Genomic DNA, 10,500 nt, shown 5'->3' on the forward strand with positions numbered 1-10,500 from the left:
ATTCACAATGGCCAGACAGATTAAAAATTGGTAGAAAAAACACCAATTTAGCTGGGAGTACTTCCTGAAAGGTTTTTCTAACAAAAATTTACAACACTACAATCATGAAAAAAAATATTGCCTACATGAAACTTATAAAAATTATATTTCCCCAGTACTTATCACAACAAATGAGGGTTTAAGTTACTTGTTAAGTTACACAAAAGTAGCAATTTTGTGAGAATTCTTCCCTTCTTTTTTTCTTAGATAAATAGTGACTTCAAATGTCTTCTTGTAGAGAAACTTTTTCTAATCTCTATCCAACATCAAGACTTTATTGAACATTTGAAAAGAACAAAAAGGGGGAAGGGGGGAAAGGGGGCAATTACCCAATCACTGTATGCACATATGAATAAAGGGAAAAAAAAGAACAAAAAGGGAATTCTTTGTGTTTAAACCTCTGTGCTTGGTAGTGTGGGGGGTGCCTAATCTCACACAAAACACTTGCAAAGGTTGTGGAATCTGGAAAAGATTCTAAGGGTCAAGTTAATGACATCATAGACAAACCCATGGAGAATCCCGTGTTAGGTAGACTTAATGTTAAACATACAGGAGTTCAAAAGACTGCAAACTGGATCAGAAGTAGGGTAGCCAAGTCAAAAGTTTGAGTCATATCAAGGTATATCAGAGTAATAATACAGAATCCAAGAAGAAAGAGATGGGGTGATTACTGAGAACAGTCTCTTTATATAAGAAACTTGATTCCAGTCGATCTGATGGTTGCACGTACATGTGTCAGACTGGCTTAAAAGACAAGAAACAGAATGGATGCTGACAGTATTATTCCTCAGAGGCTCTTGCCAACTATACTATCCTTTATCCTTCCATTGGGGCAGGAGGTTTGGAGGAGTCTCAGCAACATGAATCTAGGAAGAGGAAGAAGCTAGACCTACATAGGGTAGAGAATGATGTGTGCTTCTCAGGTTGGCTCAGAGAAGCCATTAAGAGGACAAATACGCAACATACAAAGGACAATGAGGGCTCAGAAATATGTATTAAGGGTGTCTTTTGCTATCAGTGTAGAATAGGAGCAGGAGACCAAGAGGTTTATGCCAAATCCACAGTGGACTAGAGATTTTACCTCCACTAATCAAAGACCTGGTGTATTCAATGGGGAAACAAGTGGAAGCCTTCTTGCAGAGTGCTCTGGATCACGGAGAAATTGGAAAATACCAGTTGGGCATGGTGGCACATGCCCGTGATCCCAGTGCTCTGGAGGCTGAGGCAGGAAATTATGATTTAAGGCCAACTTGGGCTATGCAACAAGATGCTGTCTCAAAAAAGAAAAAGAAGGAAAGAAATAAGGAGTATCTCTAGGACTTGTTATAGTATTGAGAGGGTGGATGGACATTGCTAATAGACTAAAGCATATACTCTTAGGCATTAGGTAATTTAATTCTTAAATTTTACTCCTTATGAGACACACTCCAAAGTAAAAGTTCAAAAGGTTGTGTGGTGTATGTGTGTGTGTGGTGTGTGTATGTGTGTGGTGTGTGTGTGGTGTGTGTGTGTGTGGTGGGGGTGTGTGGGAGGGTTTGTGTGTGTGTGTGTGTGTGTGTGTGTGGTGTGTACATGTGTGTGGTGTGTGTGTGTGGTGTGCATGGTGTGTGTGTGGTGTGTGTGGTGTGTGTGTGGTTTGTGTGGTGTGTGTGTGTGTGTGTGTGTGTGGTGTGTGTGTGTGTTGTATGTTTGTGTGTTGTATGTGTGTGTGGTGTTTATGTGTGGTGTGTGTGCATGGTGTGTGTGTATGTGGTGTATGTGTGTGTGGTGTGCGTGTGTGTGTGGTATATGTGTGTTGTGTGTGTGTGTGGTGTGTGTGTATGGTGTGTGGTGTGTGTGGGGTGTGGGGGTGTGTATATGTGGTTTGTGTGTGGTATGTGTGTGGTGTGTGGTGTGTGTGAGGTGTGGGGGGGTGTATATGTGGTGTGTGTGTGGTGTCTATGTGTGTTGTGTATGTATGTGTGGTGAATGGGTGTGTATGTGTGTTGTATGAGTGTGTGTATGGTGTGTGGTATATGTGTGTGTGGTGTGTGTGTGGTATGTGTGTGTGGTGTGGTGTGTGTGTGTGTGTGTGTGTGTGTGTGTGTGTGCGTGCTCAGGTGTGCCTGGTGCCTAAATAAGACAAACTTCTTTCTCACTTATATCTGGGAGCTCGGTGGGAAAAGCTTCTCATTTGTCAAAATTGGTATCACCACATCAAGCAGCTACCATGTTAAACTACTGATTATCTTTTAAAATCACACTGAGATAGAGGTATTTCAACCTGAAGTCAATCAAATAACCCCATGACCAGGAAATGGAGCTTTTCTAAGCATTTTTCATATAGGTCACTGGAAATAGAGCCTTTTCCCAGCCTTCTGAACCTACCTGTCCACTCCATTTCCTGTCAGGTTACTGGTCTACACAAATACTGTGATTACAAAGCTTCTAGTTTTCAAGACTATAGTGGAGCTGGTGAAATAGGACAATGACACAAGAATCATAGTCCTTACTGAAATTCAACCTCATTTTTTCTTTTTTGCTTTTTAATTTTAAACAAAGACTCTTTACATTGTTGCAAACATTTGGTTAATTTTTAGAGCTTTGAAAAAATGATTTTGATATTTGCTAATGTATAAATTGCCTTTGTGGAAAGCTGGATTCTTGGAGATCTCTATTCCACTATTGTAAAATTCTATGCTATTACTCTGGAGAAGAGTTTGCCATTTTCTCAAAATGTGAAGAATAGGGATGCCAAACAACTGAGAAATTATATTTTCATGTCATACACAAGAGAAATGGAAACATCTGTCCATGCAAAAACATGTACACAAATGTTCATAACACTGTTCATAAAAGCCAAAAAACAGAAGTAACTCAAATTTTTCTCAACTGACTAATGGGTTTAAAAAATGATGATATAGCTACACAAATGAATTATTATCTAATAATATTATTGTTATTTATTATTACCAAATAATAAAAAAAGAAGAAAGTACTGATACATGTTACAACATGGATTTTTTGGACATATTATGCTAAATGAAAGATGTCATTCACAAAGGGACATAAATTTGTTTGATTCCATTCTTGTGAAACATCCAGAATAGTTTAATCTATAGAGACAGAGGTTGCCTTGGACTGGAGTTGATGGAGGAACTGTTTAGAGGGTGACCATTAAGGGGCACATGGATTCCTTTGGGGATTGGAGTGATTAAAATGTTTTTGAATTAGATAGTGGTGATGGTTGATACCAAAATCCACTAAGATGTATCCCTTAAAAGGATGCATTTTATACTTGAATTATATGTCAATAAAGCCACTATTTTAAAAAAATCAGCATGGTTCCCTTATGTCTTGATGTTTTACAGAATCCATGTCTCCTTTGTTTCCCATTCAAAGCACTGACATTAAGGAAGCCAATTGGAGCCTGGTCTACCTCCTTGCTCTCAGGCCCTTTTACTGGCATCTGTTCCCTGCTTCCTCCTCACATAAAATAAAGCCTTTGGCTAGTGGAAAAGGAGCAAGAACCCTTCCCACCCTCATGGCCCTGGCAAAGATCCATTTCTTCTGGGCAAGAGTAGGAGGAATATCTGAAGAAGCAATGGTTAAAAACATCTTGAAATTGATGAAAAGCATATGAAAACTATTCAATGACCTGTCCTGCCTATGAAAAAGAGTTTGTGGGTATATGCCACTTCCTCTTGCATCTGGAACACCCAATTATTTTCGTTTAACTCAGTTGGGCTTTAAGAAATTGTTAAAAATTTAGCTGCTATAATTTGACTTGCTGGGGGTGGGGGGATGGCAGTCATAAATTCTTCTTCTTTGCAAGCTCTGCCAAAGGTAATACAACTTGGAGGAACCACATTTCCTCAGAAGGGCTTTCCACTCTTCAGTTCACCTACTGGATTTATGACTTCAGTTCTCTGAATGACTTGAAAAATGTTATGATTTGCAAATTGTCCAGCTTTCTGCTCATAGTTAGGCAGAATGGGAAACAATTCTACATCTTAAGCAGAAGCCTATTTAATATACTTTTTCATTTCAGACACTGTATTTTTCATGTCTAGGAATTTCATTTGGGTCTTTTTATGTCTTCAATTTCTCTTGTCATCATAGCCATATTTTCCTTTATATCCTTTGAACATATTTAAAGGTTTCTAAAGCTGTTTATGGGCAGGGGGAAGTGCTTCAAGTGGAAGAGTGACTGCCTAGCAAGGGCAAGTCAATGCCCCCCAAAAAATTACTGTAGCTGTTTCTAGTCCTTATCTACTAATTTCATCATTTCTGGATATGTCTTTATCAATTGATTTGCTTCCTCTTTATGGGTCCCTTGTCCTGCTTTTTTTTTTCTATACCAGATAACTTTTCACTAGATATCAGACATTGTGACTTTGATCATTTTAAAATTTGTAATTTTGTAGGGTGCTGGATGTTGTTTACCTAAGAGTCTTAGAATTGTTCAAAGGCATGGTTAAGTTCCTTAGGGTGATCATGTTGAGGTTAACTTTTACACGTTATTGTGGATAACTCAAAGTCTTTCATTCTAGAACTAATTTAGTCTCAATGCTAAGGCATGACACTTCTGAAATCTCTACCCGAAGCTAAATATATTATTTCTCTCCACTCAGAATGGTAAGAACTAATCCCAGACCTTGGGAACTCCAAGAATTAACTTTGCCTGCTGCTCTCTGTCTCTTCTTTCCCCTGGCTTCAATGAGTTTCCTCTCACGCATGTCCCTATCAGTACTTGGCAAATATTTGAGGGGTCCCCTCTGTAGACCTCTGGAGGTCCTCTCAGTGTAGCTCACTTCTCTCTAATACTCTCCCTCACAAATTCTAGCTGCCTAGGTTTTCACGAGCTAAGCTGTAACACTTTGATACAAGAAGACCATGAGGCTCAGCTTTGTGTTTTCCTCCTATCACTATGGCTTAGAAACAGTCTTGAGAAAGAAAAATATATCATCAGAAGCCTCCTCTCACTTGTTCTCCTTCTGTTATGGATCCCAGTCCTATACTATTTTTGTCCAATCTCTTAAAAATATTTTCTTGAATTTGTAGTTGTTTATAATGGAAAAGAAATTCTCATAGCAGTCAATTCTTATGAAAGTGAGTGGAGGTATTAATACATTTTATTAATATTATTTGAATTGACAAATTATAATTATTTTATACATTTATGGGTTACAAAGTGATGTGTTGCTATTTGTATGTAATGTGGAATGATTCTTAATAAATTTTTAATAACAACCACACCTCTCTATTTTATTATCTGCATTCATTTGGAGAAAAAATGAAAAAATTCATTTGGCTGAAAATGATGACATTAAGTTACTTCTCTTGACCCCAATCTTGAAAGCCAAGTTTATGTGCAGTATCTTTGGCCCAGTTCTTCAGCTCACATGTCACCTCTAAACCCAAAACTTGACCAAGTGATAGAATTATGTTGCTGCATATGCTTCTTCCCTAGAAATGGGGATGTAGTTAAGTTCCCACAAACACATGGATAGAGTTGAAAATGAGTAGATACTCAAATTAAAGTCAGGTAGCAAACAAGAGGAAGGAAATGAATGTTAAGGAAGCAACCACAGTGTCCAATACATCCTGACATTGCTTTTCAGAGATGCCTAGCTTCATAGTCTGAAATTCAATGGCAGCATTTGAGCCTCTCCCATACAGTTCTAGAGTCCTGGACCCCAACCCCAAGAAGAACTCATAGCCCCACATATTCAGGAGTTAGAATAAATCACATCTTGGAAATAAATTTATTTTGTGACCTGATTTTAGAAGCTAAATATATTTGCAATGTACTGTCTGCCCATATTGAGCTGACATTGAGTTTCAAATATTTAAATCAGTACTTAACTATTTTTATCCTAGCTCAGCTTTTTACTATGTATGTGCTCTTAAATAATTTATATTTATTTTATATTTGTATAGTAAACTAAAGGAAATTGGTTAAGTCAACTGAGTCATGATATGGAACTATTAATTAGGTATGCCAAAATCCAAGAAATCTACTCCGTAACAGTCAAGATCAAATGAGGTTTTCAACAGATAATTGGTTTCAGCAAAACAATACCATTCAGCTTATGAACTGAATTAAATTTTTACTTTTATGTTGATTGATTTCCTTCAATTTTGTAGGAGCTATAATTATTAAGAAGTGTGCCTAATTTTGTGTTTTTATATTTAAATCATTTATAGTAAATAATTTGTCAACATCAAGAATGTAGAGTATTTTGCCCTTCAAAAAAGTGTCTTCATTCAAGTTTTAAAAGCAATAAAATGATGTGAGCATAAGGGCTGTGGTATAGCTCAGTGGTATTGTGCTTGCCTAGCATGCATAAGGACTGGGGTTTGATTCCCAGCACCACAAACACAAGCAAAAAAAAGAAAATTGTGTAAGTGTGAATCAAGAATTGGGAATTTAAATCAATTTCTTTTTTTTTTTGTCTTTTGTTTTTTGGTGCCAATGATGAAATCCAGTGCCTCGCATATACCAGGCAAGTGTTCTATCACTGAGCTACATTCCAGCCCTAAACCAATTTCTTAAAAGGCTTACTTTTTTAGTAAGTGTAACCATGCATTTGTTTAACATATAGAATTGTGTGTATTTAAGGATTACAATGATGATGTTTTGATATATGTACATGTTAAATGATCAGTACAATCAAGATAATCAAGTAGATATCCATCAACTTACATGACTACTGTGTGGTTTGTCTGTGTGTAGAACACTTATGACCAACTGTCTCAGCAAATTTCAAGCATACAATTCAGTATGATGAACTATTGTTCATCAATGTCTCCAGAAATTTTCCATGCCCTATAACTGAAACTTTGTATCCTGTGACCAATATCTCCCCCATTTCACCCACCTGTAACCCCTGGGAGCCACTGTTACACTCTCTACTTTTATGAGTTTGACTTTCTTAATATTCTTCATGTAACTGATATCATTTACCATTTGTCTTTCTGTCTGCTTTATTTTACTTAGTATAATAAAATGTGACAAGATGTCCTTTTTTAAGGTTCAAAAATATTTCATTGTGTGTGTGACATTTTCTTTATTCGTTTATCTATTGTCAGACTCAGGTTTTTCCACATTTTGGTCATTGTGAATAATGCTGCAGTGAACACAGGCATGCAGACATCTCTTCAGCTTCTGACCTCATTTCCTTTGGATAATATACCCAGAAGTCGGAATGGTGAATCACATAATAGTTCTATTTTCAATTATTTTTGGAGGGAGAAGGAGATTTGAGATTAAGTCTCACTTTGTGATACAGGCTGGTCTTGAACTCACTTTGTAGCCTCAGCCTCGAACTCATGATCCTCCTGCCTTTGCCACCAAGTGCTGGGATTGCAGTTATATACCACACAGAAGGCCATGGGTGGCTTTCTATTTATAATTTTCGAGGAACCTCTATATGGTTTTACATAATAGCCATGTCACAAACCAGTTGGCTGAGGTTTTTCTGCTCTACATGGATAAAAGCCATGGGTAAGTGAGGAGAGGCTCCTCCAGTTATTCTGGGCCCTTGATGAGTTTTTACAATCCTTAGCAAGCAGTGGTGGCAAATGACAGAGGGCAGCAGCAGGTGGCATCCTCTCTTGACAGTACCAGCCTCAGGGTTGGAATCTGATTGCCTGTCAATACTACCCTGGGGTCAAGACCTAGAGCAACTGAAGCATCTGTGGCAAGCATTGCCACACCTGTGTCTTGGGGGCAGGACCCATGACACGAAATGCTACAGATCACTTATCCTTGGGGTCATGACAGAATGTGTCTCTCCACCACTGGCCCCAATTAGCAGGTGTCAGCTTCACTCTTGCCACTGCTGCTGCCATCTCTACCACTACTTCTTTTCTTCATGTTATCACCTCAGCCACTCTACTAAAGATGAAAATCAGAAGTAGACAAGAAAGAACACTCAAGAGAAGTCTTTATTGGACCTGCCATTGCAACACCATGGCAGCATCGGAGGGTGTCACCTGGCTGCTCACAAAGTGAACCAAATAGTCTTCTTAAGTAGCAAAAAGGGGGTGTCTACACAAATCATGGCAGCTCCCTAATACAAAGCCCCATCTCTGTCACCAGTGATAGTGGTCCCTTACACAAATGAAAGACTACTTTCACCACTCACAGATCTTCTGCCAGGAAGTAACCCCTTCTGGCCTGTATGGAAATGACTGCAGGGTCAACAAAGTCTGTGGTGTCAAGCTATATACTTGTTACATATGGTCTTTATATGTTGAGGTATATTCCTTCCATACATAATTTTTGAGAGGTTTTATCATAAAATAATTTCAAATTTTGTCAAACTTTCTTTCTGCTTTTATTGAGATGATCATCTGATTTTCAGCCTTCATTCTGTTAACATGGTTCTTTATATTATGTTATTGATTTTTATGTGTTAAACCATTCTTTCATCTCAAAGAAAATTATACTTGATCATGGAGTATGATCCTTCAATGAGCAGTTGAGTTCAATTTGTTATCATTTTGTTGATGATTATTTTGCATCTATGTTCATCAGACACATTGGCCTGTAATTTTTTTTTTTTTTTTGGAGTATCCTGTCTGGCTTGGTGTCATGGTAATGCTGGCCTTCTTTTTTAAAAATGAGGGGGTGGGTCCTTGCTGACTTTCACCTTTCTATAAGGACTTGCACAGATTCTGGGGGAGTTGTTACTGCTGCTCTGGACTCTCAGAGAGGCTACTTCCTCTTTCCTTTTGGGCACCATGGGTTGGAAGATCCAGTAACATGCAGAGCCTGGTGACTGGCTGGAAAGACCCAGAACATAAGCTCTCTCAGGAAACTCTCCAAAACCTAGCAGTGGCACCACATGCTGCCTGCAACCCAGCTTGCCTCCCTCTCCTCTCTCTGAAATAGAACAAAGGCTTTTGATGGCTTGCTTTACCTTCCCTCCCCAGACACATACAACTGTGGGTGGTTCTTTTAACAGTTTACTCATCTGTCCTATCACACTGGAAAATCTAAAGGGGAAACCCAATGAGATGTTTAGGGAGTGGCTAGAGAGACCCACTGTAGAGTACACAGCATGTCACAGAGGGCTGGAGGGTGGAAGCAAGGGGCAGGTTGGATAGAACTATGCTACACATCAGCTTTCCAACTCTGATGGACTTCCCACCTCTTCCTGTACCATCAGCAGGAGTTCACAGTTCTTTCCCAGCAAATGATGTTTTAGAAATTTCCTGAGCTCACTCTCACCTCAAATCCACTCAGGCATCTTGAGTTTGTAGTCAAGGTTGTAGTAGGCCCCTCCTACCTCTCCAGCACAGATCCAGTGCTGCCTTTTGAGAGGCAATTTAAGTGGACTCCAGCACAGGCTGGTGGGACATTGGTTAGGGCAATGGCACCAACATCTATGTGCTTGTCCTACCAAACAGCTTCATAGCCTTTGTTTCGAAGTGCCACCATAATAATATTCACATCGTAGTTCCCATTTCCCAGCCTGCTCTTCTTGTGGGGTCACCATGGTGTTTGGACACAACCTCTGGAAAAACTCCTGCATCATTTCCTTTGTGAAGGTAGTGTTGCCCTTCCAGCTGCCCTGGAATATGTTATTGAGGGTGTGGAGGGCACAGAGCCCCCTGAGCTGGTTCTCATGGTAGGTTTGGGGGTGCCTTCTAGGGCAGCTCCAAGCATTCAGATTTGGCCTTGTCTCCTTTCCATGGCACCAACACATGTTTTTCTTTTTAGGTTCCAGAAAGGGCTGAAAACACCCCACTCTTCCCTCCTGAGGAAGATGTACATTGCTGTCTTTCCTTGATTCCTGAGATCCACCTTATTTCCTGGTGTCACTGGGAGAAAAGGTTGGAATCAAAAGGGAAAAAAATCCATCTCTTGTCTCTTTGCAATAGAAAAATAACTTTAGATTAGTTTATTTCACTACCACTGTCTAAGGGCAGGTATTTAAAAAATCATATAGAATGTATGATGTTGTTCACCTTTGCCCACCCTCCTTTCCCACTCCCCTCTTCAAAAAACCCAAATTTCCTCGCTGTCTTTTCCTCTCTACAAATACCAACTAGGCCTCAATGGAGGAGGCCTGCACAGAACTGATCACATCGCTCCTTTTCTTCCATTTCGTTCCAATCACAACACTGATTCACAAGACAGGACGTAGGAGTTGGATAAAACTCACAACTGGAGCAGCTAGCGAAGGCTGGACAGCATGGGGTCGCGCTGGGGCCTCCGGGACAGCCCTCCATGCCCTCGGGCGCGGTACACACGGGTCCATGGGGTCCCCGGGCTCGAGCTCCCTGCCTTCAGGGACAGCTCACCTTCGCACTGCTGCTCACCCTCTCACGGCCTCAGGCCGCCATCTGGACCACGCCCTGGCTGGGGCATGCTTACCTAAATTCCACGTTAGCGGCTCTCCCTTGTATTTTTTCTTAAAGCTTCCTTAACTTCACTTACCTTTTCAAGAAAAACTCTTAGTTTCATTG

The 10,500-nt window shown here is 39.8% G+C and overlaps 1 pseudogene; it reads right to left on the minus strand.

Annotated features, from left to right (window-relative positions):
- Positions 1-9,142: 9,142 nt before the first annotated feature.
- Positions 9,143-10,263, minus strand: LOC109674147 (josephin-1 pseudogene; annotated as a pseudogene).
- Between the last annotated feature and the right edge of the window lie 237 nt (positions 10,264-10,500).

The sequence above is a fragment of the Castor canadensis genome, chromosome 5, assembly GCF_047511655.1.
Source record: "Castor canadensis chromosome 5, mCasCan1.hap1v2, whole genome shotgun sequence".
NCBI classification, from domain to species: Eukaryota; Metazoa; Chordata; class Mammalia; order Rodentia; family Castoridae; genus Castor; species Castor canadensis.